The sequence below is a fragment of the Alligator mississippiensis genome, chromosome 7 (assembly GCF_030867095.1).
Source record: "Alligator mississippiensis isolate rAllMis1 chromosome 7, rAllMis1, whole genome shotgun sequence".
NCBI lineage: Eukaryota > Metazoa > Chordata > Crocodylia > Alligatoridae > Alligator > Alligator mississippiensis.
Window position 1 is genome coordinate 8602907 of NC_081830.1, and position 12223 is coordinate 8615129.

Here is a 12223-nt window from a genome sequence, read left to right on the forward strand (position 1 = left end):
AGAGGATTGAAGGAGGGCCAATGTGGTCCCCGTTTACAAGAAGGGGAGAAAGGAGGACCCCAGCAATTATAGGCCAGTCAGTCTTACCTCAGCCCTTTGGAAGACCTTTGAGAAAATTGTCAAGGAGCACATCTGCAAGGGCCCAGCAGGTGAGGTAATGCTCAGGGGCAATCAACACGGGTTTATTGAGGGCAGGTCCTGCCTGACTAACCTCGTTTCTTTTTATGATCAGGTCACAAAGTCCCTGGATGAGGGTGTCGGGGTGGATGCCATCTTCCTGGACTTTAAGAAGGCCTTTGGCACGGTTTCCCACATTCTCTTAAAAAACTTGGTGACTGTGGCATTTATGCCTACACAGTCAGATGGGTGGCAAATTGGCTAGATGGTTGCACCCAGAGAGTGGTGGTGGATGAGTCATTTTTCACCTTGAGGGATGTGGGCAGTGGAGTCCCCCAGGGCTTGGTTAACAACTGTTCAACATCTTTATCAGCGACCTGGATGTGGGTGTGGAATGCACACTGTCCAAATTCGCTGATGACACCAAGTTGTGGGGTGAGGTGGGCACGCTGGAGGGGAGGGACAGAATCCAGCTAGATCTAGACAAATTATAGATGTAGGCAGATGAGAATAGGATGGAATTCAATACAGACAATTGCAAGGTACTGCATCTAGGGAGAAAGAACCAGCAAAACACTTATAGGCTGGGAACACCCTTCTTGTCAACACAGTGGCAGAAAGGGATCTTGGAGTCACTGTTGATTCCAGGATGAACATGAGCCGCCAATGAGAGGAAGAGGTCAGTAAAACTAACCACACCTTGTCATGCATCTACAGATGCATCACAAGCAGGTCCAGGAAGGTGATTCTTCCCCTCTATGCAGAATTGGTCAGGCCACAGTTGGAGTACTTCATCCAGTTCTGGGTGCTGCACTTCAAGAGGGATGTGGCTAGCATTGAGAAGGTCCAGAGGAAGGCCACACACATGGTCAAGGGGCAACGGGGCAGACCCTATGAAGAGAGGCTAAAGGGCCTGAACCTATTTAGCTGCCACAAGAGAAGGCTGAGAGGGGATCTGCTGACCATTTACAAACTCACGAGGTGGGACCAGCACGAACTGGGGGAGGCTCTGTTCCCCTGGGGACCACCCGGGGTTACTAGGGCTAACGGCTACAAATTGTTAGACAGAAGGTTCAGGCTGGACATCAGGAGACATTACTTTATGGTTAGGGCTGCCAGGCTCTGGAATGGGCTCCCAAGTGAGGTGGTACTCTCTCCTACTTTGGGGGTCTTCAATAGGAGTCTGGACAGATATTTGCCTGGGGGGATATGATCCCAGCACTCATTCCTGCCCGGGGCAGTGGGCCAAAGTTTCCTTTGAGGAAACAGGTTCCCTTGAACCTGTATGGAAAATCCTCAAAGAATTGCAACCCATACTAGAAAGAGACCCTATTCTTAAAAAGATCTTCTCAGAGCCACCCATCCTAGCCTTCAAACAAGCACCGAACCTCTCTAACCTCATCACCAGAAGCAAACTTCCTCAAGCCCAGAACACACCAAAAGGATCCACTCCCCCCCCCACTAGTACTACACCCCACAACAGAGCCAGCAGCATCCCTGAATCTTACAGCTGCGCCTCCAGGAATGTAATATACCTCATCCAATGCACCAAATACCCTGATGGAAAATACCTAGGAGAGACCAAACAACAACTGCGCCCCAGAATGAAGGACACCGGAAATCTATCGAAGACAGGAATACCCAATTACCGGTGGGGGCACATTTCTCACAAGAGAACCATTCTCTCTCCAATCTCTGTCCTGATCCTCAAAGGAAACTTACACAACGCTTCCCAGAGACCAGCCTACGAACTCCACTTCATCAACCTCCTGGATACTAAAATTCATGGACTAAATATAGACCTCGTGGGATTTCCAAAAGCCACTAGACCCATATTTCCTCATTCTCAATGGGATTTAGAGACGTAAAATCCTCTAATAATGAATGCCTCCATGCCCGAATCCCATGGAGTTCAGCAGGAGTTGGACAGACAGACATTTCCAGGGACAATATCCCCGAGCGAGATAACAACGGAGACAGGGGAAAAGGCATCCCTGGAGACCTTGAGAGTCCTGGAGGGGCGAAAGAGAGCGAAGTTCGCCGGCGTGGGGAGAGGCGGTGCCGGTACCCGAGCACGGAATGACCGTGAAAAAGTCCCAGGTTCAGATACATCTCCATGAATAAACACAAAGGACTTCGTTCTTGGATCCCAAAGCAACAACGGAACAGCGAGGTCCTTGGGTGAACTGTTCAGACCGACCCATGCTCTCCCATACAGAGTCAGCAGGGCGGAGGAGGGACTGATCTGAACCGATCACTCATCCTCCACGAGGACTCTCTCGCCCCCAGCCTGACCATGTCCAGCTAATATAAAGACGGAGAATTCACGAGAAGGCGGTCTGTCATCTAGAGTCTGCGTTGAGGATGGTGGTGTGTGAACATGAAAGAAGCAAATGATCTGTGGGACTTTAAGTAAATCAAGATCGCCGCCTAGTGGAGATAAAAACATTCCGGGGAATCCTACCCTGGATCTGCTGCTGTTTCAGCACCGAAATGCTCCGCCACGAAAGTAATGGGGCTCTTTCACGTCACCAGCTCCGGTGTTGGGCAGACTCCCCAGCCGCTCTCTGAGACGTCCAACTAGCAGCTTTACAGATCAAGCCTCATTCACTGAAATCCTCAGGTATGTGAAGAAGCAGAACTGCCCCTAATGAGTTTTCAGTTCCTAAGTACCAAATTTCTCTAGAAAAAAAAACAACTGTAGTTGGGTATAAAGGTATGTTGCATTTATCTGGCACATTTCTGCAACCTTTTGTGCCTGTAGTCCTCTGCACACGGGGCAATTGCTCTGAGTGAGAGCCAAAGTCCATGGGAGACGAAGGCCCTGCATTGGAGACTTCTCCCCTGGCCTCTCCGGGAGGCGGTCAGTGTCAAAAGCGCCTGGGATGGCAGAGGCGGTTTTTGTACGTCTCCCCAGTGGCATGTTCTTCCTGTGCAGGGCGCAGTAATATACCGCCGTGTCTGCCAGCTCCAGAGCCATGATTTCCAAAGCCGTGGAGTTGTCATCGGTCTGAGAAGAAAACCGCTTTTGGGCAAAATCGGCAGTGTTGCTGGTCGAGCGAGCGGTCCTTATTCCTCGGTAGACAATGAACTGCAGGGCTCGGTCCGGGTAGTGGCGGTACCAGTACAGATAGTAGGCATAAGTGTTGCTGGTTTTGTAGTTACAGCGCAGTGTCACGTTGTCTCCTTCTGCTGCAGTCACCTGAGTCCCTTCGGGTTCAATCGAGTCGCCCCGCACAGCTCCTGCCCATGAAACAGTCAAACACAGGAGAGAGAGTGTGAGGAACCTGCAAGTTCAGAAAGACAGTGCGTAGGGAAAGCCATAAGATGACGGAGGAAAGGAGAGCTGAGAAGCCTTAGCAATGAGCCCGTCTGGGCGGACAGAGGAAAGAGCCGGTTACCTGAGCACATTGTCAGTATAGACAGGCTGAGAATGAGACACGTCTCCATTGATTGAGCAAAGCGACCTTGCTGGCAGGTCCGTGTGGAAAACACAACACTCACAGAAGAAGGTGCTTGGCTGAACACGGCTAGCTTTAACGGGGCGCGAGTGCTGTACAGGTGCTGAGGGAGTGCGGGCACTTGAACCGACCCTGGGGTGTGCGTTCGCCACTGAGCTGGCTGTGGCACCACCTCTTTCCTCCGTGCAAAGACGCTGGGCTTTGTGGCTTGTGAAAACGGTCGTTTCCTCGCTGTGTTGTTATCCCGTTGGTAGAGTCCGAGTGTTTGTGCATCACATGGCCTTCTTTGCCATACTCGGTTTTTGGGCTTTGACATAGATAATTAATTTGAGAAGGCGGGGGATAGAACAAGGACGCAGTGAAAAGCGAAACAATAAGGGAAGGCAGAAGGAGAAGGGAGAGAGAGATTGATTATAGAAGACGGATAAAGATTGAGGGGGGAAGGAGGGGTGTTTCACTCGAAAGGAAATGATTTATATCTGCCGGTAACGCTTCTCCGGGAGCCACTCCAGCTGTCCATGGATGAAGCAGAGATCCGAGGTCTGGACTACTATTTGTGGTTCACGGTTACACTTGCAGCCTCAGGATGTTCCTGCGCACTCCACACCTGATAGTTTCCTCCGCTTTCCTTGATTACATTTCCTTCCCGCTGCAGGACGAGGTCTCTCTTTCTGAACGCCCCCCCCCCCCCCCCGACTTTCCTTCCAACCCTTGAAGACAGGAAGATGGTTTTGTGATCCGCAATTAGTGTGGAAGACGGATGTACATAAACACCAATGTAGCAATTGAACTGTAGTGCGTGGGGGGTTGTGGTAAGTCAGGAGCGCCGCCTAGTGGCCATAATGGAGCGGACCATCATAATGAAAGAAAGGCCTTTCTTCTCCTCGGTCAGAAACAAGGGACCGTTCACGTGGGCAGTCTTGTGCTGCTTCGGATCAAGACCAAGATATGGGTCCAACACAGGAAAAACAAAGTGATTGTGCTTTTGGCATGTGTTAGACGGTCCGAATGGTGATACTGGTGTTAAATCAAGGGGTCAATTTGCTTTCTCGTGGTTTGCCTCCAGATGGGGTGCGCCCTCGTGCAAAGTGAAAGAATTCCTGCGTATTAATGCAGATTTATGGGGTGTTGAAATAAAGGCGGAGTTTTCTCTACTTAAAACAAAACAAGAACCAGAACCAAACCAAACCAAACAGCGCTTATAAAACTTGTTCATTGTACAGCCACTGCAGCAGTAAGAAGTCACAGTAGGCATGGGAGTCACTGTTTATATTGTGGAAGCACCAGGAAGATCCGAGGCATGGACCAACATTCATGTACTAGTGTCGATCATGATAATGCTAATGATGGCAAAGACTATAACAACAACAACAAATCCGAAAGAGATCTCTCCCGCCTACTTCCCCATCCTCAGAGGGACCTGCAGGCATGACCATGGCGATATGGCTAGAAAGGACCTTTCCTTCAGCCGGTGCCATCTGCACATCTTGGCAGCCTCTATTCTCTCCCCTATCCAGGCAACAGGTCTTCAGCCCTGGTTTGAAACCATCATCCTACGAGCTAAGGCATTTCCAAGAAACAAACCTGACAGGTATGTTTAGGGAAGTTTCAGTGATCCACGCAATGCTCTTTCTGTTCCTCTTTTTACCTTAATTAAACTTCCATTCCGGCTGTAAAAGTTAGGCCTCTTCTTTCTAAGAAACCCTCCTTTCTTTCCCTCCTACCTTCTCCGGGTAAAACCACGGGTGTAGTTGTGTAATCAGGAAGAGTTAGTAAAAGACTTCAGTATGTGAACATCATCAATACGGCAACTGTGATGTGGTGGGTTGAATAACTCAGGAGCGCCGACTTCTGGCGATCATAGAGTGGAAGAAAATCAGAACAACAAGCAAGGACTTCGATTTTAGAGCCTTGGTCGAGGTCGTAAATAGAAGCAGATTCACACCCAGCTTCTCATGCTGCTCCCGGTCAAAGCCAAAATATGCGTGGGTCAAGCAGAGCTCAGTGCCTATTCTGGCCTGTGCTAGGCAGGAGGTTAAAACAGAAGATGAAACTGGCAACTTTGGATGAAATCTGGGAGTCGATGGATCTGCCCCTGGTTTATCTCCATACACTATGTGCCCTGTATAAAATGAGACAACTCTCGCAAATCGCTCCTGATGGGCACCGGAAAAAGGCTAAGTGGCCCTTGCTTTAGAAAATGGATCTTCCAAGAAATCTCCCAGGGTGAAGCAGTGCAGGCAGGAGTGGGAGTAGTAGGAACCTTATTAATGTGGCAATACTGGGATGACCCTGATCCTGACCATCACCCAGTGTGCCGGACACTCTTTTTAACAAACAAAATAATACACAAAAGGATCACGAGGGGGATCGTCCTTTCTCCCCCATATTCTCAGGGGTCTTGGCGTCTTTATCTTCCAGTTGTGGTTCTGCAGGTCATTCCCTCAGGGGCAGAGTATTAGGCTTGCCAACTCTGTTTAAATCTCTAACGGGAGGTTTCCGGAACGCTAATGTTCCCGAGACACACAATGCGAAAATGCGTTGGGCTTGCCTATATCAATTAAGGATTACTATGGGTAGACTTTACCTTAGGAAAGCAAATGCACAATACCATTACATTTTGAACCCCCCCTGGACTGCTGTATAAGCCGGATTCAACATTCATTATTTATTTTAATTAATGCCCTATGATTTATCTTCCGGGTGACTCTCAGCAGTCTCTTGGGGACTTATATTTAATTCCTGAAGACAGCAGGGCAATCTTGGAGGCCTTGCAAACCTGATCAGGCTACAGCTCTGTGCAGTCGCTCTCTTTCCTAGTTCAGGCAACGGGTCTTTCGCCATGCTCCGAAACCATCTTGTTCCCGTACCGGCTTTCCCAAATTTGAAGTGTGTTTGGGGCTTCACTTCCTGGGGAATCGAAAAATTCAGGGCTTTTTTTCCTGGTAGGTGATTTTGTACTATGATGTTGCTGCTATCTCAAGGAAATATTGATTTGCAGCTGTAATTGGCCACGTCAGACCATGTCTTCCAAATTGAACCCTTAGGCTTTTATTTCCATTAGGGACATAATTTAAAGCATTTTCTCATCTAAACGTGCAAACATTTCCCTTTGAAATTCACCAGAAGTAAGAACAGAGAATTTTGCAAATCACAAAGGACGACTGTACAAGGCGTTAGATGCCCTTAACTTTCCGTCCATGGCTAACTCTCTCTGAGCTGCAGAGAATGGCCTGGGGAAGAACAGACTCCGCACACTGAATAGCACCTGAAATGGCTCCAGTTCAAAGGGAAATATTCAATGTCTAGAGCACAAATGTCACAGAGACGGTCACTCAGAGCAGAGCTGCCTCCCTTCGGCATGGATCTATACGGAACAGTGAGGTTGGAAAATGTTCCTTGTGATCCAGCCTCCGTGTGCTGGCAGGAAGAGTTTTTGCACAGCTCTGCTGCGTGACTGTGTCGCCGTGCCTCTGCAGGGCGCAGTGATACACCGCGGTGTCTGCCCGCTCCAGGGCGGTGATGTTTAACGTTGTGTCGCTGGCTCCGGCTTGGGACGAAAATCTTTCCTCGGCAAAAGGTGCGTTATTACGGACACCGCTATTCTCCTTTGCTCCTCTCCGCAGGATGTACTGCAGTGTTCCGTTCGGGTGCTGGCGGTACCAGTACACATAGTAACCAACACTACTGCTGGTTTCGTAGTTACAGCGGAGTGTCACCGCGTCTCCTTCTGCTGCAGTCACCTGAGCTTTTTCGGGATGGACCGTATCGCCCCTCACCGCGCCTGCAAACAGTCAGTAATAGGAGAGAGTCACGGTTGGAGTGAAAAGTTATAGGAACCTGGATGCACAGAGAGGGATTGCGGACAGACAGTGCTCAAGAAAGCTGGACAGTGAGAGCGGAAGAGCAGGCTCAGCGACAGAGAGGGGGCGAGAAAGAAGGAGGTTGCTGAGGGAAGGAGCGGTATGGTGGTAATGTTGGCTTTTTTCCCCGTCTCACACAGGGAGACAAGTCCGTTTAGCACCAAGAGAACTCGCGTGACCACAAAGAGTGCCAGTTACCTGGGTAGAGAGCGGCTAGAGCAACGCTCAGAATCAAACACGTCTCCATTGCTGAAGCACAGCGGAGCCTGCTCCGAGTTTCACAAGGAACGACCCACGCGCTTGCCAATCTCACAGACATGAGCTGAACGTTTTAAAGTGGTCCAAGTTCCTGCAAAAACCCAGGGGGAAGAGGCTGATACGAAATGACTGCCCTAGACCCCAAGAAGGCCGAGGAGGCGGGTTCTCTTCTGAACTTCCTCTAGAACCGCCTCTCTTCCTTCCATCCAAAGTCCCTGGGTCCAGGTGTTGGGGTGTCTCTAGCCCACCCTAGCCAGTAAGGATCTCTTTTTATATCTAGTCGTCAGAGCTCCGTTTCCTGGACATGAAAGGCAGTGCGAGGCGAGGGAGGAAAGGGGCATTCAATACTTGTCGTTCTTCCTTTCTTCTGCAGTGGAGACGTCTCCAATTCTAGGAGCAGTTCAGTCGGAAAGGGGGTTCCAGTTTGATACCAGGTTCAGCTGGCAAAATATAGACAGGTTTCCTACCTAAGGGCAGCTGCGGATGTTTACATGCCTGGCACAGAGATTTCGCTTTTCTTAGTCATTATTCTGGCGGGACATATGGAAATCTCTGTTCCCGTTCCCTTTGTCCGTCCCAATCCCCCTCCCCGCCCAACTCTCTTCTCGGCCTCCTTGGGAATTTCACCCTCTACAGACAGAAGTCCTGCAGCTCTTAGGACATGGAGGCATAAACTCAGATGTAGTGAAAACTTGAGAGCAGCCCCAGGAGGCAGCGCGGTGCAGCAGTAGCATAAGGACAGCCCCGTAATTTAAAAGTTCGTTAAACAGTTATGAAATTATTTTCCCCGTTTTGCTTTATTGAGGTCCCCGCGGGCTCAGGCGCTGGGATCGCCCTTCCTCTTTTTATCTCCTGCCTTTACACCTGTTCTTATGGTGGGGAAGTCGGAGCTCTGTCAGCCAGAGTCTGGGGCACGGGCAGTGCACTGGGAGGGAAAAGCAACTGCGGGAGCTGTAGTATGCGAGACTGGGTAGGTCACGATCGACACCTAGTGGAAGAAAGGTGGAAAATAAACGCAAGGAAGAACTTCGCAGAAGCTTTCCTCGGTGAAACGGGCCAAGAAGGGACGTGGGAAATGGCATGTAGCGAGCTCAACAGGAAAAGACAGGTTCCATGTAAAGGACTTTTACCGGCTTTTGGGTCTCAGGAGGCCGTGAAGGAACGGAGAGAGGGGCCGGTCGCGTGACACTCTGCATATTCATCTCTCTAAACCTGTTTTGTGTCCTGAAAAGAAGCACAGTTACCAGGTGTGATGATTCCCACGAGTGCTGCAAGGGGGCTGGGATGTTACGTGTTTGCTTAATAATACAAGATCAGACAAACCCAGTTCTTCTACCAGCTACCCCCTTGTAGAGGAGCTCCCAGGGCCATGTGTTTGGGAAGGACATTTCCGAAAGGCTCGTGCTGCGCGTCGGGCTCAGCATTCCGCTTCCTCCGCTGTTCCGGCAGGGAGGGTTTTGGTGCTAGTCTCCAGTGTGACTGTCTCGCTGTGTGTACTGCAGGGCGCAGTGATACACCGCGGTGTCTGCCCGCTCCAGGGCGGTGATGTTCAAGACCGTGGAGTTGGCATCGGCCTTGGAAGAAAACCGTACAGCGGCAAACCCGGCGGTGTCGCTGTAGGTACTCAGATCCTTAGTCCCCCTGTAGAGAATGTACTGCGGGGCTCCGTCCCGATGCTGGCGGTACCAGTACAGATAGTAACCAGCGCTGTAGGTGGAGGTGTAGAAACAGCGGAGCGACACCGTGGCTCCTTCTGCTGCAGACACCTGCGCTTCTTCGGGTCGGATTGAATCACCTCGCACCGCCCCTGCCAAGCAAGGAATAACGCCAGAGACAGAGTGTGAGTGTCTAACCTTCGGAGCCTGGAAATGCTGGGCTCTTCGCAGACGGCCAGACAGTGCTCAGGGAAAATCACAAAAAGAAGGAGCAAGAGAAAGCTGCACAGGCGGAGAGACAGCTGGGGAAGGAGCGCAGAGATGAAGGTACCGTTGCAGAACTTGGGCAGACAAATCACTAGCAATAAAAAAGGGTGAAGGGGCGTAGGAAGGAGTCCGTTACCTGGACACAGCACCAGTGCAGAAATGCTAAGGATCAAACACGCCTCCATTGATTGAGCAAAGCGTCCCCTGTTTGCAGGTTGCGAAGGAAAAATCAGCAGTGAAGCACCAGGATCCTTGGTGAATCGGTGGAAACTGGCCCGGGTTATTTCAGAAATGATCGGGGAGAAGAGGTTCAGACATGAACCGATAGCTCCCGCCCAGAAGACAGCCACGGGGTGTGTTTCGCCGCCTCCCCCTCCTTTTTCCGGGGACGCAGCAGATTCTGTCCCTTCACCCGCGCTTTCAACGACCTGGAGCTGTTGTGCCTGCGACTGATTATAAGGCAGGGAATGTGCGGACATGGAAGGGGGCGGTGAGGAGCTCCGGTTCCATGCTGCCGGAGGCGGGGGGCGGGCTTGCAATGCTAATAAGGAGATAAGATAAAAAGTGATGACAGAGACCGCCGTTGCCCTTTCGATGTACTCTCAAGTTCCACCGCCTGAGACCTGAGGTCAACTGGCTGATCGCAGAATTTCCTTGGTAAATATATACATATGGAAAGTCAGGCCCGTGGCCTTTTACCCTGGTTTTCACTGTCAAGGACTTGCCTGTTCAGTGGCATTGTTAGTGTGTTCACCTTACTGCAGGCAGGTGTTCTCATATAAAGATCTCAGGCTCTTTCGTGTGGTCACTCAGCCACATAAAGACCTACAGCAGTGATTCTCACCTTTTTAGATTCAAGAAGTACCCAGGTAAGTGACAGGGGTACGGATAGTCCTAGGATCAAGGGGGTGTTGCAAGCGCCCATAGGAGGCCTTAAATGCCTCTACTCTAATGCTGATAGTATGGGGAGCAAGCAGGAGGAACTTGCCCTCCTGCTACCTAACATGAGCCCAGACATAGTAGGGCTCACTGAAACCTGGTGGGATTCAACCCATGTTTGGGCGGTAAACATTAGGGACTCCAGACTGTACAGACAGGATAGAACAGGGAGGAAAGGCCGGGGTGTGGCGTTCTATGTCAAAGACGTCCTCAACAAATAAGATGGGGTCAGTGGAGGGGCAGACTGAAGTGCTCTGGGTAAGAATACAAGGGGTTCATGGGAAAAAAGGACTTAACAGTGGGTGTCTACTACAGACCCCCCAACCAGGGGGAAGAGCTGGACTGGGAATTCTCAGGTCAGCTCATGGAGGCAGTTAAATCAAGGGATGTGGTTGTCATGGGTAAGCTAAACTACCCAGACATCTGCTGGGAGGAGCAGTTGGCCAGGTCTGACTGCTCATGTAGGTTCCTAGCCAAGATACAGGACCTCCACCTAACCCCAGAGGTGCACAGTCCCACCAGGGGGAATGCCTTGCTGGACCTGGTCCTGGTGACAGGCGATGACCTTGTGAGGGGACTGCGGGTTCTTGACCACCTGGGTGATAGCAATCTTCACCTACTGGAATTCACTGTCTAGCGCAGGGTGTCAAAGGCCTGCAGCAAGGCAGTAGCCCTTGACTTCAGGAGATCCTATTTCAATGAGTTAAGGAGATTAGTAGGACAGGCACTGAGGTTCCGGAGAGTAGGCAAGTTGGGAGTCCAAGTTGAGTGGTCCTTCCTTAAGGAGACAATCCTCTGAGCCAAAAGGGTGACAATCCCAATGAGAAGCAAAGGGGGCAAGAGTGCTCAAAAGTCCCCATGACTCACCAAAGGCATTCAGAAATGTCTAAAAGTTAAAAAGAAGGCATACATCTGGTGGAAGGGAGGGGCTATCAACATGGAGGGTTATACCTCCATGGCTCGAGAATGTAGGGCATCTTTTAGGAAGGCTAAGGTGGAGACAGAACTAGGACTAATTACCAGGATCAAAGATAACAAGAAATCTTTTTTTTAAATACATAGGGAGTAAAAAGAAGGCACCGGGTAATGTGGGGCCCTATGCAGGTCATGCCTGGCAATCTAGTGCTTGCACCAGATGAACAAGCTGACCTCTTTAACAAAGTTTTTTGCTTCATTTTTCTGAGCAGGTACTGTGACACCACCCCCCACTGGGATTCTGAATGGACTCAGGAGAGGCACCACCAGGCCTAGGGTCAGGGAGGACCTAGTTAGGGAATTTCTGGTGGGACTGGACGTGTTTAAATCAGCTGGCCCAGATTATCTCCACCCCAGGGTGCTGAGGGAACTGGCAGGGGTCATTGCAGGGCCCCTGGCATAGCTTTAAGAGCACTCATGGTGCTCTGGCCAGGTGCCAGAGGACTGGAAAATGGCCACTGTGACCCCCATTTTCAAAAAAGGGAAGAACAAGGATCCAGGTAATTATAGGCCTGTTAGTCTTACCTTGGTGCTGGGGAAGCTCTTTGAGAAAGTTATCCAGGACCACATCTGTGAGGGACCAGCAGAGGAGATTATGCTCAGGGGCAACCAACCTGGGTTCATTAGGGGCAGGTCCTGTGAGACCAACCTGGTTGACTTTTATGACTGAGTCACAAAATCCTTGGAT